General features: G+C 34.7%; 1 protein-coding gene across 2 annotated transcripts in view; it reads left to right on the plus strand.

The window, feature by feature from the left end:
- The first annotated feature begins 9,006 nt into the window (after positions 1-9,006).
- Positions 9,007-12,221, plus strand: part of LOC136035036 (leucine-rich repeats and immunoglobulin-like domains protein 3) — a 141,755-nt gene continuing 138,540 nt past the window's right edge. Inside the window, exon 1 of one of the 2 annotated variants that reach the window (XM_065716636.1) lies at positions 9,007-9,178. The gene's annotated coding sequence lies outside the window, so the exon portion shown is untranslated. The remainder of the gene's footprint in view (positions 9,179-12,221) is intronic. The other variant, XM_065716637.1, reaches the window with a different exon arrangement.

The following is a 12,221-nucleotide window of genomic DNA, read 5'->3' on the forward strand; positions in this document are numbered from 1 at the left end:
TGTGATACTCGCCTTTTTACTAAGATTGTTAAGCTGTTGAAAGTTCAGTACTTCAAATTCAAAACATACTAACCGCCAAACGAAGATTTCCAGTTATATATACTAGTAGCTGCCAGGTCAGGTCAAACCTGACACTTACACAATTCTGGGATGATTGCCAAAAATTTTTTACTAAGCTCTTCTCATAGAAACAATCACTAGGAAAAGAACGTTCAGTCACACTTTGATCCTGCTAACCTGTATTGCCCTGCTGAACCTCCCTTTGAAATCAGCTTTGCAAACAGTTTTGGCAATTATCTGAAAATATCAGATTCAACTTGGCTTGACAGCGACAGTGCATAGTAGTCAACCCTCCTGTGTTGATAGTTGAATAGGAACATATTTTGGTTTAAGATTGTTTAATTCATGAGATAAAATCAGCTTTTTAAAGGAAAAAGTATCTATTTTATAGGTACTGATCATTTATAATAAGCATCGCTGCTCAAATGCTATGCCAGTTTACGGTTAAGGCCAGATAGTATGGGTAACCTATAAGAGCGAAAACTGGCGCTGTTTCAAGAAGAAAATTACCAACGCCATCTAGCTTTTTGTGGGTCTTAGTGTAAAAATAAGGCAAATTAGTGTTATTGGTAAAATTAGTTTAGCAATAAGTGAAATTTTTAGTTACAATTTTTTATATATATTTGGTTCCGCGACACAACTGTTAGCAATTCCTACCGATTTTCAGTTTTTTTAATAATTTCAAACCTTGTTCAAATGTAAAAAGTTAGAAGAAAAGAAGTCCGAAATAACCATGAGCAATTTTTATGTTTTGGTAAATAACAACTTCAACTGTAACTTCTAATTATTAATAACTAGGATAGCGGAAATAGATCTTTAAGTTTTACAGTTCTACCTAAATGAAAAACTTTAAAAAATAAATAAAAATCTGTTAGCCAACATTTAATATTCGGTATCGTGTTTCAAGAGCAATGGTAACCTGGGCCAAAATGAACCAGAACTCCAAAAAGTAGAGTCAACTAAAAAACAAAAAAGATCAACTAATTATGACTATTAAAAATATGTTAATTTCGTTAAGTTTAAAAGTACCCGTCAAAAGTTAGTCAAGTATACTTATATAATAAAGAAAACTCCAATGAAAGAAATTCGTATAATATCAAAAGCAGAAGAAGGAATCCTGATAAGAATTATAAAATCAAATTCAGCATGGCCAAAAAATGTAAGAATTTGCCCACTCTTGATATTCCAGGTAGTCCCAACCTTCTGTCTCAAGGGTCCTTTGTCAGCCTATTATTTTTACTCAATACAAGTCACTGTTGGCAGGATTTTTTCATGGTTAGTACTAGTGTTGCCTCGGTATTTTAGCCTGCAGGGAAAAATTATAGGATAGTCTATAGGGAAAAAACAAACAAGACGAATCGAACGTCTTGGATCAGGGAGGTACAGTAATGAATGAGAAAAAGATAATTGATTTGAGAATGAAAAGGTTAATAAGAGATTAGTTATAAGAATAATCATGGTTGTACCAGTAGGTGCAACCTAGTGAAAAGTGAACCATAGTTTGATCAATTTTCTCTCGAAGGGTAAGTATATAGGGTGCCGACTCGTAGCTAGAATAAGTATGTTCTCATGCTCTCTTCATATGCAATATATTTGTTGGCATTGTTTTGTTTTTTATTGTTTTTGTCTCTCTAGAACTTGGCTCATTAAGATGATAATTAAATACCTTTGGTGCTAAGATTGAAATATGTTGAGCCTTAACAAGTAAGCAACATCAAAAAATGAAAGCTAGGTCAATGGTGGATCCAGAGAGGGGTTATACTTCTTCCTCCGTCTTCAAACATACCTCGGACACAACAAACTTCGATTGGCAATTGACAATGAACTCGCAAACTAGGATGATTAAATGATTTAGATAATCTGAGCAGATCCTTGAAAGATGACAAGTTTTTTGTACCAAACTTGCACATAAGTTGAAATGCATACATAAGTTCATATAAGTTTATTATTGCAAATTCATAAAAAAACACTTTCGCACCGGATAAAATCTATGAGGGTTTGCGGTCGTACGAAAGTCCACGTAACTACTTACGTATTAACTCGACTATTTACTTAAACCTAAACTATTATAAATAAACCAAAAATAAATAAACCATTACGAATATATACGAAAAAAAAAATAAATAACTGAATTAAAAATAATAATCGGTAAATAAAATACAAAAGAGAATAATAATAACAAATCCAGTCTCCATCATTCTTTTATACTCAACTCACCCTCCCCTACCCAGCCCTCCAAACCAAACCTATTAGCAATGAGTTTACTTTAACCTAGCCATTTCTAGCAGCTGTTCCTGCAATGTACCACCCAAAGAGAATCTGTATATGAACAACGACTCAAATCATAATCAACCAGAAGGAAAACATACTTTTTGGTGAGGAGTTTTATCCTTATAATAAAAACAGCAAGGGTTATTGTATATTCATACTTTTCATGTGCTCCAATTTTCTGAAAATACATTATGAATTCTGCAACAAACTATTTTTAACAGAAGTTTTGTATTTCGTGGTTATTGCAATTAGGAAAAAAAATCAAAGGTACTGGATTTCCATAAATTCCCACATATTATGCTCTTGCTCATATTATGCTCTGTGGCATAATATTATTATCTAAAATTAATAGCTTACCCCAAGTAGAAAGACTTGGTCGCAAATTTCATACAGTTCCGTCGCTTCATGTATAATACAGCTCCAATGTGTATGAAATCCCCACTATGTCCCAGTGAATTTTTGTATTCACTAAAGCTTAAACTAAACCCCCCTTTTAGAAATCTTGGATCAGCCACTAAGTCGTAAGTCATGCTTGTATGATTGGACTACAATGAACTATTTCATCGGCTAACATCCTTTCTTTTTGCATTTACTTTTCTTTACAATTTCTCAGTTACATCAATATGTATAACTTAAGTATGACTTTCATGTGCCTCTACAGGATGTAGGCTATGCAAAAACGGTGACACTAATGTTACTACTTTCATCACTATCATTTTCCAGTACTGCCACTGGACCTCAGAAAATTAACGAAAATAAATAGTGGACCAAACTAGTAGGGGAGCTATCCTGGTGAGAATTCAAATTTGTGTGTACATTTCTATCAAGTGTGTGGTTCAGGATCTGAACAAACTATTACCGATGTTCTGTCCCTTTGGAATGAAGTGACGATCTCTCAAATCGTCCAAACAGAAAACGAAACACCCAGAGGAACCGCTATGCCTTTCGCACGCCTGTTCGAGCCTCAACCTCGGTGAAAACCTCCACAAGATGAAGAACAACGTCGGTCAAGTGGACTAAGGACATTTCTTCGTCCTTGCATAATCAAACATGTGAACTGAAGCTAGTGGGACCCTCTGCGCAAGTAATAACAAACGGGAAGTCGGAACAGTCGTTCAGTGCTTCATATTATGAAAAGCATCCTTGGCTGGAGTCCTAATTCCAGAATGTTTGTATTTACTGCTTCTGAAGCAGATACTTTGGTGGCACGTCTACTCTTTCCAGGAAAAGGTACGAATTCAGACCTTTCATAGACGTTGGCGTGAGAAGATAGCAAAACACATCTAACATTCTCGAGCACCATATTAGGAGTGACTATAGAGCAACCATGGAGTCCATGGACGAAGTTAAAAACCATGCAAACTAAGTAGATACTAACAATTTTAATGAAAGACAGAAACAATGAATTCAGTGGTAATGTAGAGCATGTACAAGCCTTGTTAAAGGTAAGAGCTTTATTGGGGCACCTCGGCAGTCCCTTTAGGGGCATGATGAAACAGAGCAAAATATGCCTCTTGGTAAATTCCAGTGAGGCTGGAATTTTTTTTTGGGGGGGGGGATTTTACGTGGGAGCAACTTTCGATTAAGGAATTATTTTAGGGTTTTCCATGGAGGGGATGAATGCCCTGGTGTTAGTTGAAAAATGATCAGAAATTAAACATAAAAGCAAGTTTTTTTTCAACTGAAAGTAAGGAGCAACATTAAAACTTAGAATGAACAAAAATTATTCCGTGTATGAGGGGACCTGCCCCTCCTCAGTACGTGCCTATTTACGCTAAAGTTTGACTTTTTTGGCCCAATTTTTGCAAAACTACACCTGAAAAACAAGGGCTGTTTAATTAGAATAAGAAGCGAGGTATTGAGGAGGCGACAGCTCCCCTCATATACAGCATATTTTCTGTTCATTTTGGTTTTTAGTGTTGTTCCATAATTTGAGTTAAAAAAAAAACTTGTTGTTAATGTTGGGCGGCAATTTCTTCTAAATTCTACAAATTTTTCATTGTTTTTAAATGCTTGACGAAAGGTAGTATTAATACCAATAGTACTTACCGTAAGCTGAAGGGTTTTTTTTTGGTTTTCTCTATGCATAATGTTTTATAAAAATTAAATAAAAAACGGGATGAGTTTTGAAAGGAAAGTAAAGAGTGATAATAAACCTGATAAACGTTGTTCCCGGGGTTGCCATCCATCTCGTCCACCTTCGTGAGGGTAAATATATAAATTTCATTTCTTATTCCATACTCTTAGCATTCTTAGAATAGACTGCTGCTCTCTTATCATGAAAATTGCGCGCTTAGTTCAAATGTAACCTTCCGAATAGATCTTAAGATGTAACCTCCCCTACCCCCTTCACATTCATGTCACTAGCCTCTCAGGAAACGTTTGAAGAGTAAACGCTAAAAATATATTTTATCTTCGACCCTTCCACTCCCCTTCATAAAAAGATCCAATGATTTTCCCCTCAATTTCAAAATGTGCAATGGTGGAACATTGCATAACCTATAGTAATAAGAAATCAGAACCGCCATTTGGACCAAATCTTGGGGTGAGCAAAAATTCAATCTCCCCCCCCCCCTGTCGATTCGCTCCATCTCTCGTAAGTAAAAATTGCAGCACATTCATGAATCTTTATAAGTAAAACGTATTTTCAGCACCCGCGTTACACTTGGAATTGTACTGTGACCAAGACTGGAACTTCACCACATTGACCTCTGCGATTAATTACTACAATCAAGGAGGTTAAGTGAAACTTCAATCAGAAGTAGAAAATTTAACCGGATTATAGGCTGGACAGCTTCAGGAGAAATCTTGCAGATCAGAAATATTTATAAAAAGAAAAAACACAATGAAATCGAAACGTATTACAATGCTCAATGTAAAAAGGGGAAACACCAAGGTTTTATCTTTGCAAAATCGTAAGAAGCTTGTTCACATTCAAATTTTTTCAAAAACCTTTCTTGCAAATATCAAAAGAAGGCTACAGAGACAATCATCTCATGTTGTAAACCGCAGTTGGTTTTTCACTATTTCTAGGCCAGAAAACAAAAGCTCATTGCTCGCTGTTGTCATATGAAGTGTGAGAACAATGCGAAGTACTTTTATTATTTCTGAGTAAGGCAAGGGTAATGCCTGAAAATAGTATACAATGTCGATGAAGTTTGCCATGTCTTCACAGTCAACATAGTCGTGTCTAGCAGCTGTTCCTACAGTGTATACTCGAAGGGAATATTTATAAGAGCAGCGACTAAATCATGACCGACCATAAGAAAATATCCTTTTTGTTTAGATTTTTTTAACTAATTGTTTTAACAAAAAGTTATTTTTAATAGAAGTCTTGGATGTCTTGGTCATGGCGATTCCACCACTTACTAGAAAAAAAAATCGAAGGTCCAGATTTAAATTCCCAAAGACAGTTTAACATCCAAAAAATGCATACATTAGGGAATATTTAAGGAATGGTTATCGATGCAAAAAAGTTGACTTTAGCTCTCCGTTATCTAAAGTTAATAGCTTACCCAAAGTTGAAACACTTGGTCGTAAATTCCAAACAGTTCCTTCGCTTCGTGGATCCCTCTTCCAATATTTATGAGATTCCCGCTATTTCCCTGTAAATTTTCGTATTTGCTAAAATTTAATCCAAATTCCCTTTTAAGAAATCCTGGATCCGCTACTAAGTCAAGTCATGAGTCACCCTTGTATGATTGGACTCAAGTTGAATGTTTCACCGGCTAAAACTCTTTGTTTTTGGTTTTACAATTTTTCACTATCTTTTAATTTTTTAATTAATTTTAATTTTTTAATTTTAATTTTTTTACAATATTTTAATTTTTTTACAATCAATACAAGGCTTTTCATTTTTAGAAGTTAAAACGTTAGCCGTAGCCGAGGCTACTATTGACTGAGGCATAGACAGATACTCAATGAAGCACATATCTAGAGAAAAAAGAACGAGCTTTTATTCGTGTCAAAGCCCTCTGCGCTACATATTTTTGACTTTGACCATATATATGAAATATATTGTATATAACACACATATATATATATATATATATATATATATATATATATATATATATATATATATATATATATATATATATGCTCGCTGTTGTCACATAAATTTTGAGAGCAATATGAAGTACTTTGATTATCTCTGAGTAACCAACATGTATGTCAAAAGATGGTCAACAACGTATGTGAATTTTTCGATGTTTTCACAGTGAAATTTGTCCTGTTGTGAATTTTTCGGGTTTCTTTTCCTCATCAAGCAAGAAACGCTTCCAGTCACCTAAGTTGGAGTCAAATTGCTTGATTTGATGAGGCTTTCTTCTAGCGTCAAAGTTTTCATAAATAATTTCAGGTGCTTGGTAATCTTTTGAGTTCTTTGGAATGGTCCTTTCTGACCGTCAAAGGAAGGTGTAATCGTATGTTCATTCACGTCAGGTTCTTCGGTTTCTAATTCTGTCGCAAACTCTTTTGCTTTCTTGAAAAGCGATATGAATTAAGCGTCTCAACCCAGGTCAGTGAATTCCCATTTTGTGGCCTGAATCACAGTGTACAATCGTGAAATAACCAAGACGACCGCCTGGAGCTGTTGAGACAACAAGTTCGTCTTATTCATTATTATTTCTATCCAGATACGATTGAAAGAAAACAGCGAATGATTCTATCCCCTTCTGGAGCCAAGTTGCTTTTGGCTTTACTGTCAGTTTTCTCACTTACAAAAGACTGTGCATCTAGAATGTATTCATTATCGTAGTATAAGCTTTGAAATAGATCAATACCAGTCAGACCACCATATATCAGCACTTCTTTATAGCTCCGGGACTCGCAGTTCAGCAGGTATCTTGGAACCAACAAACAACTGGTGGCGAGTGTTACTGTTGGAAATGACTGCATATAGAGTTTGGATAAGTGAGATAAAAGAACCAGAGGTGCCGGCAGTTTCAATGCAGTCCGCAATGACAAAATTCAGCATATGTTCATGGCAATGAATGGGGACTGTGTTTGGTGAGGTTGGTCTCAACTGAGCTTGATTAACTTAGAATTGATTAGCTTGATTAACTCACCATGTGTGCTCGGTTGTAGCGCTTTGTTTTACACCAGTTCCATCCGAGTCCACATTCTTGTCACTTTGCTGTGAATGAAATTTGCTAGACCCTCAGTTTCAACGCTTTTCAACCGGTAGCATCCAACAAATTTTTATTTATTCTTTGTTTCGTTGAAGTATCTATAAAAAATGAAGTACCTATTAATTCTAGTTTTCCTTCATTTTGTCGACCAGGACATCTGTTTCTTTAAGCCCCCTAAATGGTAAAGAAATCCCCCCGCCAAAAAAAGTTTATACTTTCCAGTAGCAAATATTTTATTTAAAATTTTATGACTTATACCTTTTTTCCAAGGGGCTATGAGGGGTTATATCATACCCCGTAGCATAATTATTAGGCCTTTCAACTATGCTGAATAAAATGTTACTTCATATTTTCATCGGACAACTTCGAGTAAAAAAGGGGAATGGAAGGGGGCAATTGCCCTTCAACCTTGTTAGTCACTTAAAAAGGGTACTATAACTTTTAATTTCCGTTCAAATTGGTCCTCTTTCGATCTTTTAGGAACTTTTGCTCTGCATGATTAGCCTTGGAAAAAAACATACATCCGTGGTCTTTCTTCTGGAAGACAAATAAAATTCCACATTTTCGTAGACGGGAGTTTGCAACCTCTACTGTTGAATGTTGAATGTGGAACGACACGTTGAATGTGGTTGTGGGATTTTCTTTATGATTACTTAGATTGTGGGGGTGTTTTTGCCTTTTTTAGAAAATCAGGAAAATTTCTCAGACTCATTAATTTTAATAAGTAACATAAAGCTTCATGAATTTTAAATATTTGAAATCAGCATAAAAAATAATACTTTTAATGTAGCTAATGTTGTTCAAATTCTGTTTTTTAGAGTTTTGGTTACTATTAGGCTGAGCCACTTATTATTTACACTTTATTACCTCGGACTGTTTGATTGGTTGGCAAGGGAAGAAAGCTAAATGCCTGGAAGATCCAACGCCAAATAGGAGAAAAAAGACTACTATGTTGAATAAAATGGCTGCTTCAAATTTTCACCGGGTACCTTTAGGTAAAAAAGAGGAATGGAAGGAGGGGCATTGCAATCCAATCTTTTTAGTTACTTAAACAGGGCGCAATAAATTTTAATATCTTTTCAAATGGACCCTCAATCGATCTTTTAGAACCATTGTTTCCGTACGATTACCCATAAAAAAAGCAAAAAAACAAACAAATACACAGGCATATGTGATCTTTATTCTGATAATCAAATAAAATTCAAATTTTTGCAGACGGGAGTCCGAAACCGCAACAATAAAGTTTTATGATACATTGAACGTAATGGTGGGGTTTTCATTAAGATTCCTTAAAATTTTGGGGGGTTTCGGCCTTTTTTTTCAAAAATCAGGCAAATTTCTCAGACAAATTACTTTTGATAAGCACCATAAAGCTTCGTGAATTTTAAATATTTGAAATCCAGATAAAAATAATTCTTTTAATGTAGCTATTATTGTTGAAATTTCTGTTTTTAGAGTTTTGGTTACTATTGGGTGTTATTTGCTTGACTGTTCAATTGGGCGGCAAAGAAAGAAAAGATAAATGGCTGCAAAACCCAACGCTGAATAGAAGAAGAAGAAGAAGAAAGTGGTACTTAGGAATGTCATTTTTGATTTCTGATGGCTAATATCCAAAGGGCAAAAGCTGAGCGTATTTTCTCTGCAACTGATGGTTAATATATGTACTCTTGACTCTTTCTGGACTATGCCTGATACACCTTTACGCAATGGAATAAGTAAGTAACCTTGGCTAATTGAGTTGAATTCATCAGGACAAAACCTAATGGTGAACTAGCCTAGTTAAGCCATTCACAAGCTTCTCCTCACCTAAAAAGATTTCAGCAATGGGCCATACTCTGTCTCAAGGCAATACAACATTTCAAAACCATTTTTACATATATTCTTATTTTTTGAGGCCTATTTTTATGTGGTAAGACTTGGGCTAGGCCTACTAACAACATCTTGGTGTGAAAACGAATAATTTATCCTAAGGGTGCATTGCTTTAATTCACACCCATCCTCCATCCTGATAGATAGATATAGCCTACAGGATGAAACTGATATGATATTTTGTCAGTGACCAACTCCAAAAGCAATAGCATACTCTAAAATAAGCTAAAGGCCTAAATTTGATTCATTATTTTATGGGCAAAGTTCTGTTTGAAAGATTTCTTGTGAAAATAGATATTAGCTGAGGGTGAAGATAGAGGAGTTTACATAACCAACTCAGTCTAAAAAGAAGGTTAACACACCAGCTGATGCCTTTTTATGCTCTTACTGAATAATAGCCATTTTACTCAGATATTTAGTTTTATCTTGTTTAGACCCTAAAAAATGATATCCTTTTTTAATTTTTGGCTATAGAAAAGGGTTAAAAACAACAATTCTTGCTTCATTATATGGATAATAATTATACAGAACACTTCAACCCCAGATCTGCTATACTTTATCCTCCCTCACCCTCACATGCAAATGTATAACCCATATTGCATATTTCTCATGTGCTTTTTGTGTCTCTTTTCAATACAATCAGTTGAGTTAATCTGTAATTTGTTTTAAACAAGAAGGATGCTAACAGGCTAAAGTAAACTCATAAATTTTTTTTCAAGACTTATAGATTGTTTATTCAATTGGATTTAAGGCAGTCAATGCCTTTGGATTATAAAATCTTGGCAAAACAGAGTTATAACCAAATAGTAATTAAAAATCCTCTATTCATCATGTGTTTATGTTTCTTGGTTCAATTTATTGGTGTACAGATTGAAACAAGAGTGACACATGACAGACATCTTAGAAAATATATACTTTGGGCTGTATATTTGCCCCCAGGGGGGGGGGGTTAGGGGTGAGGTTAGGGTAAATTAAATTTAATTGCTTTCAAAACTTTTGTTAACTATCATTTTTCTACATACTATGAAGTAAGAATTATTTTCTTAGCATTTTTTCACTCTCAATAGCCCCAATTCTAGACTTACACCTTGGGCTCTTTTTCATTGGCTCTAGTTTTTGAAAATGTATCTTCTATAACTTTAGCAGGATCTGAAGCCATACATCCAGATTTAGCAAAGATATGAGACTGAAAGTACTTAATTGAGCAGTGAATCTATTTTGCTATATTTCACTTTTATAATGGCCTACAAATACTATAAAACTTCATTCTCCTCTTTCAAAGTATTATCTTTGCTTTTCTGACAATGAACCCTTATAATGCAATGTGGTAAATATGCCAAGTAGCAGTTCTCCAGAAGGGGACAGCAGAGCTGTTCTCAGGGTAGGGGGAACTAGGTCAGCTGTCCTGGGCACCACAGAGGTCCAGCTGGGGATGGTTCTCTTTGATCAAATTTTTCATTTTGATTTGGCTTTTTTTTACTTATATTTGGGTCAGGAGGGGGGCACTTTTATTAATTTTTCCTTAGGCATCATAATCCTAGAAACAGCTCTGGGAAACAGGCTAAAACAAAATTACAAATTTTGTGCTCTTTTTTATACTGAAGTCACATGTATTACAAATAATGTGTTTTTCACAGTGAATCTGATTTATAACAGAACAAAGAATAGAAACCATGACAAACAAATATACAATTATGGCATTATCAGGGTAATGACTATTATGTTGAAGAAGAGATTAAAATAAGGAATCTAATTCCACCATTTTTATTTTTATTTGTGTACAGAGCTGGATCTATGGGAGAGGACAAGTACCTTAGGTGGAAAGCCTGAGGGGTAGCAAAACAAGAGTAAAATTATAAAAAATAATTAATTCAACATTTAGAATTATATAAATTATAATACGGTACCCAAGTTTTTTGGCAAGCATAATTACATGTGTTTTGTGGCATCTGTCTTTTTCATCCTGCTTTGCATAAAGGGTTTATTCGTGCATTGGGATAATAGATGGGTGTGGTTAAGGCTTCAATGGTTGTCTGCTGCCAAGCTTGGTTGGTCCCCCTGTTAATAGTGTTAAAGTTTTCAGAGGGGCCTCAGTTCACAATTATTTTTTTTAACTAAGACACAAAATGTGTGTTTTTCAAAATCTAAAATCAGGGCTGTTTTTTTTTGTAATGACAATACAAGGAAAACAACATTTTCATAGTCTACTCCCCAATTGGCGCCCCCGTTAATTTACCTATGCTCCCATTTAATTCATCTGATTTAGGGGTTTCAAGAAACCACTCCATCAAATAGATTCCAATATACATGCCTAATGACATAACAATGCTGTTATTTTGTTAATATTTGATCAGTTGCAATAAATTCATACAGCATTGTTCCATGTTAAAATAGTTTTGAAATACAAGCAGTAAGCTACAAAAATTAACATTAACTGTTCCAAGACACCATCATCATAGCTTTACATACATTTTTGTTTAGTTTTCATATAAGACTTAAACAACTCAGTGTCAATGAAATTTGCAAATACATGTTTTTCTAACAGCTAAAAACCCATCTTAGTTGTTGGAGTGGCTTGTCTTATTTGACAGATAACACTAATGAGGATCCTTTATTTTTGGGCATTAACATGGCTAAGGCAAATGTCACTACTAATGCCTAAGTACAATACCATTCTATTTTTCTTATCTATCCTAGATTTAAAGCAATTCATGTTTACAGGTATGATCTTTTCCAATTACATTGTAAGGAAAGGAGGAAAATAGTTAAGATAAGAATAATAAGGAAAAGAGAGGTAATAAGGATGCTAAGAAGAGTATAAACTCTTCTAATTGTCTTATACATGAATTAAGACAAAGCAAGATCTGTACAGACACCTTATGATTCTTA

This window comes from Artemia franciscana, chromosome 13 (genome assembly GCF_032884065.1).
Source record: "Artemia franciscana chromosome 13, ASM3288406v1, whole genome shotgun sequence".
Lineage (NCBI taxonomy): Eukaryota > Metazoa > Arthropoda > Branchiopoda > Anostraca > Artemiidae > Artemia > Artemia franciscana.